This window comes from Euphorbia lathyris, chromosome 2 (assembly GCF_963576675.1).
Source record: "Euphorbia lathyris chromosome 2, ddEupLath1.1, whole genome shotgun sequence".
NCBI classification, from domain to species: Eukaryota; Viridiplantae; Streptophyta; class Magnoliopsida; order Malpighiales; family Euphorbiaceae; genus Euphorbia; species Euphorbia lathyris.
In genome coordinates this window covers 38,427,365-38,440,281 of record NC_088911.1, presented here as the reverse complement: position 1 = coordinate 38,440,281, position 12,917 = coordinate 38,427,365, and positions in this window count along the sequence as shown.

Here is a 12,917-nt window from a genome sequence, read left to right as displayed (position 1 = left end):
ATGATATCTACCTTCGAGAAAGGTAACACAGTTAACTAATAATTAGGTATGTGAACACCGTGATCCGGGTCTTCGGAAAGAGGCTTTAGCTTGCCGACTTGATCGTCCCTGCGCCGGGAATGGTCCCTGCGGATACTCCGACGAGCAAGACAGTCAGAGGTCCAAGAAACTATTCAAAGTCAGAGGTCAAAATGGTTTTTAGTGATTACCTCCTCCTTCCTTCAATGTGAGGTGTGTTTTTATAGAGGTTGCTTGGGCCCAAAGCCCACCTGCCCGAATGGGCCCTCTTTATATCCCGAATCAAGTAGTCCCCCCCATCGAAAAGCCCGGTCGAGTATTTGATGCGAGAATACAGTCGGATGTGTCCGTTCGTCATGCGAGAACATCCGCCTTTGGAAACGCAAAAACGGCCCTTTCACTGCATACGCGTCTCGTTTTTAGTGCCATTATTTATTCGCTTTAAATTACCCGTGCACCGCCAGTATTAATTTCGAATTGACAGATGTGCCGGCGTAATGAATTCTCCCTCAACTATAAATATTTAGGAGGGGAATAGGAAATCTTTTCTTTCAAATTCGTCTGAAAAAGTTCGTGCCGTCACGCTCCACCTCTCTGCAATTGTAACCTTCCATACCTACTTGTTCGTGTTTGCAAGGGTCCGTTGGTTCGCTTGTCGTCTATTTTCCGTCATCGGGAGCTTTTTGCTTGCTGCAGAACTTGTCGTGCCTTTAGTGAGGTTAGTCGCATTATTCTTTCTCTGATTTTTGCGTTTTTCTCGCTTTATTTCGACTTCGGGGTAGGGGTATTATGTCAGAGGAGTCTTCTCGGGGAGCTTTAAGCAGACTGCCGTCGGTCGCCCCAGGTGACTTCACGCTTCGAGAGTCTGCGCGAATCCGTTCAGTCGTGCGAAAGAGGTGAGCTGAAAAGGTGGGTGAAAATAGCGCGGCGGGTGAAGTTCTGAAGAAAAGGAAAATACCCGTTGCTCGCCCGCTCCCCACCGTTGAACGTCCAGCTGGGGGCGTTGCCGCCGGTGTGCTAGAGGTGGTAGTGACTGTTCCGGAAGGTTTAATTACTGTAGAACGTCCTCTTGCCGCAATCTATGAGGAAATGCGTGAAAAAGTGTGGTCGCGAGCCCCTGGTCCTACTGGAAGGGTAAGCGTTTCGAAAAAGTGGAGCGCCTTAGGAGGCTGGAGTCCCTCGTTGTTGAAGATGCTCATAGCATAATTGTCGCGGATGATCTTCCGGCGATTTCTGCGGTGTACCGGCTTGGGGAGCCCTATGAATTAGCGGCGCTAAACGAGGAGACCAGAGCTCACCATGCGGGTAGTGCTAATGAACTCATTATCTACGAAGAGCAATTGGAGTCGGGGATGCGGCTCCCCCTCCTGCCCTTCTTTGTAGAGGTATTAAAAGAATATGACATGTGCCCTGGTCAAATACATCCGAATGGCTGGAGAATGATGGTTGCTTTCTACTCCTTGTGTCGTTCCGCCGGATATCGAGCCACAGGCTTAGTGTTTCGAGAATTTTTCAAGCCGAGCAAAGGGCAAAGATCGCAGCATGTGACTTTCTCTCATCAGAAATTTAGAGTGATGGGTGGTCTGAAGGATAAACTATCGGAATATCGCCACCGCTTCTTTTTGGTGAGGAAGCGTGACGGCGATTTTCCCTTCCGGGTTGTTTGGAACGACGATCCTATGGATTCCAGTCGGTGGCTGAAGACCCGACCTATGCTTCCTTTCGAGGAAAAATGGATTACACATTTAAAAGGTCTCCCGATTGACAAAGATCATAAGCAGGATGTCGACGAGCTGGTTCGCCATTTCCTCTCTGCTGGTTATTACATCTGGAATAAATGACGAATGGCGGATGTCAAAGGGTGGTCGGCGGAGGACTTTGAGAAATGGAAAAAGGGGTATAACTTCAAGGCCGGTGAGCTGGCAGAATTGGAGGCAATCTCCGTGAATGTTGCCGTCGTAGGTGAGGGGCTGGGATTATTCTTCTGTTTGGTCAATTATGCAGTATGTTGTGTTTATTAATTTGTAATCTGATGTTTCCTTTCCATTGTTTTGGTTCATGCAGGTCCAGGAGATCCCCGCGTTAGCATGGATTTCGACCCTAATGAATTCAGCGTTGGTCTGGAGACCGCCGACGAGGCGTTCGGAGGAGCCTCGGGGTCGTTGGTATCGTATTCGTCGCTCGAGGATGCGAACCAAGTGGTACAAAGCATGGGAGGTGTTCTTGCTGCCCGGGAAGGTGCTGTCGAGGAGGTTGATGTCCCTCAGGGGAAACCTGTAACTGTCCCGGCTGTTGAGGAGCCGATGGGAGGGGTGGAGATGATTGAGTTGGGCGAAGAGGGATCTGGTAGTCCCAACCGTGGGATGGTTGCTCGGAAAAGAAAAAGGGACGCTGAAAAAACCGTTGTTGAAGATGTAGCTGGAGAGAGAGATGCTGAGGAAGTAATTGCTAGTGCTAGCGAAGGCGGGGAGAAACTTTCCTCTGATGGTGCCAATCAAATGTCAACGGATGTGACGGATCGGATACGGGATCATCCAGAAATGGTGAAGAGAATGGAGATGAAAATTGCCAAGTTCAAGGAGTATGTGATGGATCTGTCAGTGCATTCTGATATGATGACCTCCGACCTGGCTCGTGCAATGGCCCGCGTGGCCCGGGTTCCTGGTGAGCAACAGCGGATGGATGGTGTTTCAAAAATGAACTTGGGTTTAGAGACCCTATCGGCTCTTGGCGTGGTGAGCTCTATTGTTCGTTTTTATTTGTATCGAGTGCTTCGATTTTTGTTGTGCCTTATCTTTACTTTCATTCTTTCACGCAGTCAATTCAAAATGCAACTCGGGTGTTCGATATGTGTGTTAATGATGAAAACTCTTTTCGCAATATGGAAGCGGGTCTGCGAAGATCTGTCAGAGATCTTGAGGAGGCGAACCAAAAGCTGATAACTGCTCGGGAAATTTTAGATCATCGCGAAGCTGAGATAGTGGTGTTGTCGGAGAAGCTGAAGGTAGAAACTGCCGGCCGGGTGGAACTTTCGCAGCGTTTGAAGAAGGATGTCGAGGAGATCAGCGTGTATCGGTTGTTGCTGAAGATGGCAGTCGGGTGGACTCGTCATGTGGCGAGGATTGTGAAGGAGAAGACGAAACGCTCGGCGGAGCTGGTCGAGGGGAACGAGTCTCTTATGCGACAACTGGAGGCTGCGCGCAAAGAGGCCGCCGATCTTCGTGCTCTGGCAGGTCAACGCGAGGAGAAATTAGTGAAATTAGATCGGATGATGCTGATTACCGCAGCTCACTCTGCGGGTTACAATGTTCCTCCGGAGGTGATCTTCGCTCCGAATATCTACGACAAAGCTGCTCAGGCGAAAGCTGTTGAATTTTGCAGTCGGTTTAAGAAGTAATAGGGAGTTTGCTTTTTTATTTTTTAGATGTAATGATGACTTCGTACACTTTGGATCTTCTTTGGGATATCTTTTTGTATCTAATGATGTTTTATCTGCTTGATGTGATTGTTTGTGCATTGTGCCGTCTTTCATGTCTTTTCCTTGACCTGCTATAAAAAGGGGTCGGATTGCTGTGGTATGAAATGGCAATTTGTGTTTCCTTCTCTGCTCTCTCTTTTTTCTAAGTTTCTTTGGAAAATGTCGCTTCGGGATGTTGTTGATCCTGCTCGGGTGCTCGAAGTTCAGAAAGCCATATCGGCGATGCCGCATCCTTATGTTTATTGCCCTTCGTCCGAGGAGATTGATGCGGAGAGAAAAGTGAGGTACTCGTCCCCTATTTGGCTGAACCGTGATTTGGCTCCGCAGAAGAGAAGAGTGGAGAGTGAGACTTCCATACCGTACACCGGATCCGTTACTGATTCTTGCGAGGTTGCTGTCAGCGCACATTCATCAACGGAAAAGAAAACTTGATCTCATGAAGGCATCGGGTACCTTCTTCCTGACGAGACTGTCGCCCCGGTACTCAACCTGCATCCTTCTTGAATTAAGAGGCTTTTAGCGGATGAGATGGAAAGGGTGTTGAATCTGCCTCATGAGGTGGAGTATCGTCGGGTAGGGCGCCATGCTTCCCCCTCACGTCCTTATGGGCCGACTTTTGTTGACCCTCTCAAACCGCGAAGTGTAGTCTTCCTGGAATTTGCGAGGAAAGGTAGTCTGGGTCCCGTTCCGGCTAATCCTAACCATCGTGTGACTCATGTGGGCAAAGCCTGTCTGTATCATAGGCAAAATGGTCATAACACTGATGAGTGTGTGGACTGGAGAGCGATGTATCAGGACCTGATGGACGAGGAGGAAATACCGAACCCTGACCGTCCGAAACCTTTCTGAGCAGCTTGTTTGTACTGTGTTCGTATAGCCTTTGATTTGTCTTTTATGTATTCCTTGCTTTAGATGAAAGAATCTTATCGGTAGTTGGAGGACTTGTTTCTAATTTCATGTTTGCTCTGTGCTCTTTTTGAATTGCTTTATTTTTGGTGCTCTTTATGAGATGGTGTTCTGAACACTTAGAACTTGTTAAGTGAGTTAGATGATGAGGGAGGCGTTCGATTTGATCGAAGAGCCTGTCCTGTGAGCGTTCCGAATGCTTGGTTGTCGGAGAACACGTTAGGGTTCTTAGTACCTAGAATCGTTAACTAAGTGAGTTAGACGATGAGGGAGACGTTCGATTTGATCGAAGAGCCTGTCTGACGAGCATTCTGAATGCTTGATTGGCGGAGAACACATTAGGGTTCTGAGTGCCTATAATCGTTAACTAAGTGAGTTAGACGATGAGGGAGGCGTTCAATTTGATCGAAGAGCCTATCCGAGGAGCATTTCGAATGCTTGATTGGCGGAGAACACATTAGGGTTCTGGGCGCCTAGAATCGTTAACTAAGTGAGTTAGACGATGAGGGAGGCGTTCGATTTGATCGAAGAGCCTGTCTGACGAGCATTCCGAATGCTTGATTGGCGGAGAAAACATTAGGGTCCTGGGCGCCTAGAATCGTTAACTAAGTGAGTTAGACGATGAGGGAGGCGTTCGATTTGATCGAAGAGCCTATCCGAGGAGCATTTCGAATGCTTGATTGGCGGAGAACACATTAGGGTTCTGGGCGCCTAGAATCGTTAACTAAGTGAGTTAGACGATGATGGAGGCGTTCGATTTGATCGAAGAGCCTGTCTGACGAGCATTCCGAATGCTTGATTGGCGGAGAACACATTAGGGTCCTGGGCGCCTAGAATCGTTAACTAAGTGAGTTAGACGATGAGGGAGGCGTTCGATTTGATCGAAGAGCCTATCCGAGGAGCATTTCGAATGCTTGATATTATTTAATTGACTTATCTATATAATAAAATTTTAATTAACCTATACATTAAAAATAAAAATAAAAGTAATTACAAATGGACGTAAACAATTATTAAAAAAGTATAAGGTACCAACATGGTTTCAAAAAATTTAGAAAAAGTGTCAATTTAGTCCAAACATATAAAATAGTATAATTGAAGCCTATATGTTTATAAAATGGTATCAATTTAGTATTACGAAACGGAAATCGGCATTTCAACATTTGTGAAAGGATGTCAATTTACCCCAAGTCTCATTATCCATGGCTAAATTGATACAATTTCATAAAAATGAGGCTAAAATTGTGTTATTTTGTACGTCGTAGCTAAATTGATATTTCTTTAAAAACCTTTAGGTCATTTTGGTACTTTATATAAAAAAAAGTCTAATATTTCTATTGTTGGTCCAAAATTTCAACTGTACCTCTACATTTTCAAAATTTCCAAATGCATTCAATAATCTTTTATTTCTTAATAGAATGTGTTGGATGTAGAAAATGACAGAAACGCGCTCTCCCACGTGTCAAAGTTGTTGCCACTATTCAAAACTAAGACCATCTAGGCCCCGTCTAGGCGCTCGAAATCAAGAATTTGTCCCGATTTTCTCCAATTAGTCACTCTAGGGGTTTTGTTGGCCCTTAGACGATTTTTAACCGATTGGACTCTGCCTAGCCCGCCTCGACACCATCTAAACTGCCTCGGTGCCGCCTAAAGCGACGATGAACAAAAGCATTTTTTATTGTGAATTTATTTTTGTTTGCATATTTTCAAAGATATATGTTACAGATATACGTGTTTTTCTAAATTAGATAATTTTATATTATTATTTTTAGATAGTATAATACATATTTTAATTGAATTTATATGATAATTTGTTGATTAATAAATAAAAAATAAAAAAATACAAATCCGATTAATCCTATATTGATCCCTGACTAATCCTCAAGAGCCTTACATGTCAAATAAAACTAGCTTTTGACCCGTGCTATGCACGGAATGTACAAAAACTATGTAAAATTTTATTAATAATAAACATTATCATATAAAAATATTATTGAATGTGTATAAGAATTTTATAAAATTTTCTCAGTATTAAAATATCAAATAAAAATATTATTATATTAAATAAATTGAATTATATATATGTATGTTATGTTATTTGAAAACTAAATTGAATTTTAATGATATAATCATTTAATTTTACTATAAGTATATTGGTGTAGTTGCATTTTGCAAACTCCTTTTAATATTATAGTAGTATCATTATAATTCAGCAATGTAAGAAAATGTTTATATATTATATATATATTTTTTTTTTTTTTTTTTTTTTGATGAAAATGAGTACATCATTTCATTGATAAGAAAATTGCAAGTACAACAAGAAAAGTAAGGAATAAAACCTTACACGAGGTTATGCCTAAAGCAAAATTCATATAGGTAAGAAAACGACTACAAAGAGCAAAACAAACCATTACAGGTACTAATAACATAAACATATAGATATACTTCTTGAAACTCCAAATTCGCAGAGAAACATCTGGAATCCAATCTTCATCATTTAAACTCTTCCGAATTTTTGGATCGAAGTCCTTTCTTTTGCAACCACGTAGATGCAGTGATCTACATATAAGATCTATCATTTCTGCTCTTGCTAAATCAGAAAACATTACAAATAAAAAAGATAATAAACAACAGATGCAATTCAAACGGATTAAAAGATCTGGTAAAATATATGAAATCCAAAAACAAAAAAATTATAGAACAAAGAAAAGAAGAAGAAAAAAACAGAACGGTACAAGGAGGAAAAAGGAAGATAATCTTCCTTCTTCCTCCTAAAATAAAAACTACAACTCGAAAGAAAAGAATACTCAATTAACAACAACAATCGATTGATGAATTTGGTGAAGAAACAAGGCCGCGCTACAAAATGGAAGAGAAGAGAAAGAAAGCAGTTATGATGAAGAAGAAAGCAGTTTTATATATTATATTAAATCTGCAATTATAATGTAAGAATATTCTTGAGCTAACAATAGTGTGATTGTTCTACTGGTTTGCTTTATTATTAGGACCTTGATACGGTTTACAATCTAGTTAACAAGTTAATTGTGAAGAAATTCAGCTGCAAACTGATGAAAAAATTCCAGGGAATTGATGAAGAAAATCAGCAGCAAACACATTGAAAATTGCAGCAAATTAATGAAGCAAATCAACAACAAATTGGTGAAGAATATCAGCAGGAACAACATATAAAGAACTACAGCAAATTGATGAAGAATTGCAGGAAATATATGAATAATATCAGCAGTAAATGGATGAAGGCATTCAAGAGAAAATTAGTAAAAGAATTGGCACAAATAGTGAGCAGTATATGACTATATTCTAAAGTCATAAACATGGGAATTTAAGTTGTTTTATGGAAAATATGTTTTGTCCCTCTAAATCTATCCCCTTCCATGTCTCCCTTAATATTTATTAAAGGGATAAGGTACCAAAATAGGCCTATGGGTTTTTAGAGAAGTATCAATTTAGGCTCTACGTACAAAATAGCACTAATATAGGTTTAACGTTTAAAAAGGGTACCAATTTAGGCCTCAATAACGGAACGAGACACGTCATTGATATTACTCCGTTAAGTTCGTGGAGGGAGAAATCAGAACTTAACGGTGTAATATCAATCACGTGTCCAATCCGTCACCCAAGCCTAAATTGGTACCTTTTTTAAACGTTAGGCCTAAATTGATATCTTTTTTTAAACGTTAGGCATATATTGGCACTATTTTATACGTGAAACCTAAATTGATACTTCATTTTAGTACCTTATTCCTTTATTAAATTTTTTTTTTTTTATCAGTAAATCAAATTTGTATATCAGCAAACAGCAACAAACTTTACAGGCCACCATGTCTAAACAAATCAGACAACATCCCACAACAACTAAAAAAAAAAGAATAACACCCACAACCCCTCAATTAATCCCAAATAGCCCAATCAAAATTACAAGGAGGATGAATACTCCCTAATTTGAGTTTCACAAAGAAGCAAATAGACCTGATGATAGCCTCTCCATCAAAAACCACCCCCTGAAAGCAGAGTCTATTTCTTGCAATCCAGATTTGATAAATCGTAACAGCAAAGGCAATTCTACGAGAACAAACAAGGAAAGACTTCCCTTGAGCTCTCCTCCACAACCAACTAATAATACGCCTCCAACCCATATTTACCGTTGCCATCATGCATCGGGTAGCAATGGATCGCCAAATACTAGAAGTGACAGGACACTGGAAGAAAAGATGTTCAATGCTCTCATTACTGTTATTACACATCAAACAAATTGCAGTAGGAATGATACCCATTTTAGCTAACCGCACCTTGACACCAAGCCTCCTATGCAGAGCAAGCCAAAGTATAAAACTACAACGAGGGATAGACCCTCTACCCCAAACTAGTTTGTACCAGGAAACAACCTCCTTCTTAACTCTAAGCAAATTCCAGGCAGATGCAATAGAATAACACCCAGATTTAGTATGAGGCCAAGTAACCTTATCATGAACATTAGTAAGAATCGGGATGCTGCAAATTTTAGCCCAAGCTCTTTCAGTAGAACTATTTGCTGGATCCTGTAAATGCCATATCCCATTCCTACATACATCACAAACTTTGCAATTCTTAGGAATATCAGTATCAATAAAAGTCAAATCAGGGAAAGTGTCAATAACCTCCTTTATTAAATTACACCATTCATCATGCTTTGAAAAAATAAAATGACAAAAAGAGTAATTAATGCTAAACTCATTAATAGGGGTAAATAGGAAAAAATTAGATGGAAAAACTAAAGTGACAAATAATATGAAACAAGAAAAATCTTCTCTCTTTGACAATTATTATGAACCGGAAGAAGTAATGTTTTCCATCGACTTGATGTTGATTGCTCACCTAATGTTTCAGTTCAGAGTCTCTATAAAAACCCATAATACCTTTCTCTACAAGAGAGAAAAACAGGAAAAGACAATGCAAATAATGATATTATTAGTATTAGGTCATGTTCTTTATCACTTAATTTCAGTAACAATTCAGTTCAGTTCAGTTCAGTTCAGCATTCAGTTTCAGCATTCAGTTTCAGTATTCAGTAATTTATTTTTATTTATTATATTATAATTATTTATATATAATTTATTATTATTATTATTTATCTATAATTTATCATTATTTATTATTATTATTATTATTTATAGTTTATCATTATTTATAAATTAGATAAAAGTCAAGAAATTATAGTTTATTAAAGTATATATGGTTTAATAAAAAAAATAAAACTAAAGTATGCATCCATATTTAAAAATTAGGAATTGCATCCATATTATGAATTATTTCTCAAATTTATCCAATTTATCAATGTTGGGGATAAAATTCCACCATTTTAGACGTTAGAGGTAAAATTACTTCTGACCCAAAACGTTATTTTTGCACTTAAAAGTTAACAGTTTGTATTCATATGAAGATTTGTATTTAATTTCATAGGCTTTAAATTATATATAAATTTGTGTTTGTATGTAATTTGTATTTTTAATTTAAATTAGACTTATTTTTATTTAATTTCATAGGCTTTTATCGAGCCAATATTTTATCATCCCGGGCTTTTATTTGATATTCAATTTAGTTTTATCTTTAATAATATATTTATTTATTATTGATATTATTAAATTTATTAGAACCATTATTATTATTATAAGTTCATTAATGTCCAATATTATCATGAAAATTATTTTAAAGTCTAATATCATCATTATTGTTAAGTTCGGTTAAGTTCGGTAGTATTCAATTAAGTTCAGTAGCATTCAGTTAAGTTCAGTATTAAGTAGTATTCAGTTAAATTCAGTTTAGTATTCAGCAGTATTCAGTTCAATTCAGTTCAGTTCAATTCAATTCAATTCAATTCAATTCAGTTCAGTTTTTTTCAGCGATAAAGAATTGAGCCTTAGTAGCCAGTATAAGTTGTATTGTCTCTGTTGCATATGCCACACAAGGCACTGCCATTTTCTACACTGCACCTTATGTTCCTAAGTTACTATACTATATATATATATATTGAGCCATGTAAATGTTTATAATATTAGTAGAGTGGATTGACATGAAAAATGAATGAATAAATGCAGCATCGGCATGTTATGGATATAAAAGTGAAGGAGTGATGATAGCAGCAGCAGCAAGTGATGCATTTTAGAATAACAAGGCACCGTGTGGTAAAAATATAGGGTGACTTGTACTGGCTCTGGAATAACAAGGCATTATGTTAATTAGTATTCTATTTGTTGTTTGTTAAGGCAATCTTAAGCATATGACCCGGGGATTGCAGGTTATATGATTCATCAAACACAAGACCCTTTACTCAGCATTCTAACAATCAAAGGTTAAGAAGGTCATATACTTTTTAAAAGATTTTTCACCTCTGATTCTAGTCCTCCCAATTTAGACATATCCTATTATCAAATACAAACAACAGTTATACTGATTTTTACAAGTCAAATATGATGAATAAATGTTCTAAGAATCATATGTTCTAGACATAAACTTTTTCATACATAATGATTCTATCATTAAAACCCATCCAAAAAGTTCATTAAACCAAGAACCATGGCTGATTGTATAAACTAGTCCATCACATATATTTATATTGCTAATCGTATTCCATAACAAGAACTTGAAATATTTTCAAGAACTTTTATTACCACATATAATAGTTGGTCATGATTGTTGGTCAAGAACTTGAAAATAAAAGAATTGCAAATCCTTTCAGGCCATGGTAATTAGAACAAAGATACAAGTTTGTGTTGCAATTCAATCTTTAAAACTAAAATTGATTAGAACGGAGGAATGAACAAAATTAAAAATAAAAGAATTGCAAATCATGTGAGGCCATGAAATTTAGAACAGAGACACAAGTTTGTGTTGCAATTGAATCTTCAAAACAAAAATTGGTTTCAATCACTAGTTTTGTTTTCCCTTACTATTAAAGTTGAATTGGAGTCAGGGAAAATGCACTCGTTTATTTGGATTTTTTCAAAATACAAACAACATATTTTCAATTGAAGTTGAATTGGAAAATAATCAAATTGGAAACAACCAATATCAGATTAAAGTCGAATTGGAAGAAAGTATCCTTAGTTTCCAATATTCCAACGTCTAATATTACAATAGCAGATGTATGTACCTCTGTTTCTGCTCTAAAAATCAACAATTTCTTTCCAAAGTACAACTATTCCTCCTTTCAGATAAGAATAATAATCAAACTGAGAGAGACAACTGAGCCATGGAGAGATACGTAAACAACAGAAATGAGCAATATAACAGAATAAAAAGAAGAAGACGAGAACTGATAGAGATGATTCTTACGAATATGGCAACTGTTTAAACAAATTTCATCCAAATCCAGAGCCTCATGACTGGCTAAAGACTTAAGATGATTTTAATCTCCATCATAGGATTCTAATAAGGTCTAAATCTGACGGTGACTGGCCGAATTCATTTGGCCAATCCGAATCTTAATATACTAAAATACAAAAATAGGCATCAAAGTGAAAAAAAAAAACAGAAAATACAGCATTAAAAATAGCACTACTATACTGAACATTGCTGAAAAAAAAAGCAAAAACAAATGAAGTAAATAACAGTTTAAAGAAGAAAGAAGTAAATTGAATTTCACAATTGATCCATTAAAGACCCTCATTTTCTGTTATACTTTTAATTTAATCACAATCTGCATTTGATCTTTTTTCTCATCTGATGAGTGACACGGGATATCCATATCAATTCTCATCTGAGACCAAAGTCTTGAAATCAGTTCCTGCTTATAATAGATCATCGTATTTCCCTGCCTGTATAATCAGACCTTCCTTAATAACCTGCAGATACAGAAGACGATAACCATTACAACCACCAAACTTTAATCCTGATGTGGAAGATAAAGCTCCAAGTTGATGGAGATTAATATTTTCCTATATATAAACCTGCATTAAACCTTATCATCAACAATTATTGTAGCAGAAGTTTTAAGTAGAAAGAATCAACAAATTAAGAGAAAATCTGATTTATTATTCATCTTATATATATATATAGCTCATCCTCATTTTCTGCCAAGCGTTCCTTTTAAATTTTCAAAAAAAATCTAAAATTGACATGTAAGTTAAAACTCTAATATAATGACACGTAAGCTAAAACTCTAATATTGTGTCAAGTGTTACTTTTGTTCCAACTTTTATATAGATAATAGATAATAGATACAAAAACAAATAATTAGAAACTTTTGAAAATTCACGCAACAATTAAAGTTTGAGGTTATTGAATGAAATTAGACAATAATAGAAGATTATTGAATATAATTAAATAAAAATAGTCATTTGAAAATTAAATTTTTGGATCAAAGTAAGGGCAACAAATGCATTAAACCAAAAGAAAACCTTTATCAGGTCTCGTTTATTTAACAGAAAATATTCTGCAAAAAAAATATTTTACTGATTTTCCGATTTTGTTTTTTCTAGTCCATAGAAAAAATTATGAAAAAAAAGCGAGAAAAATGTTT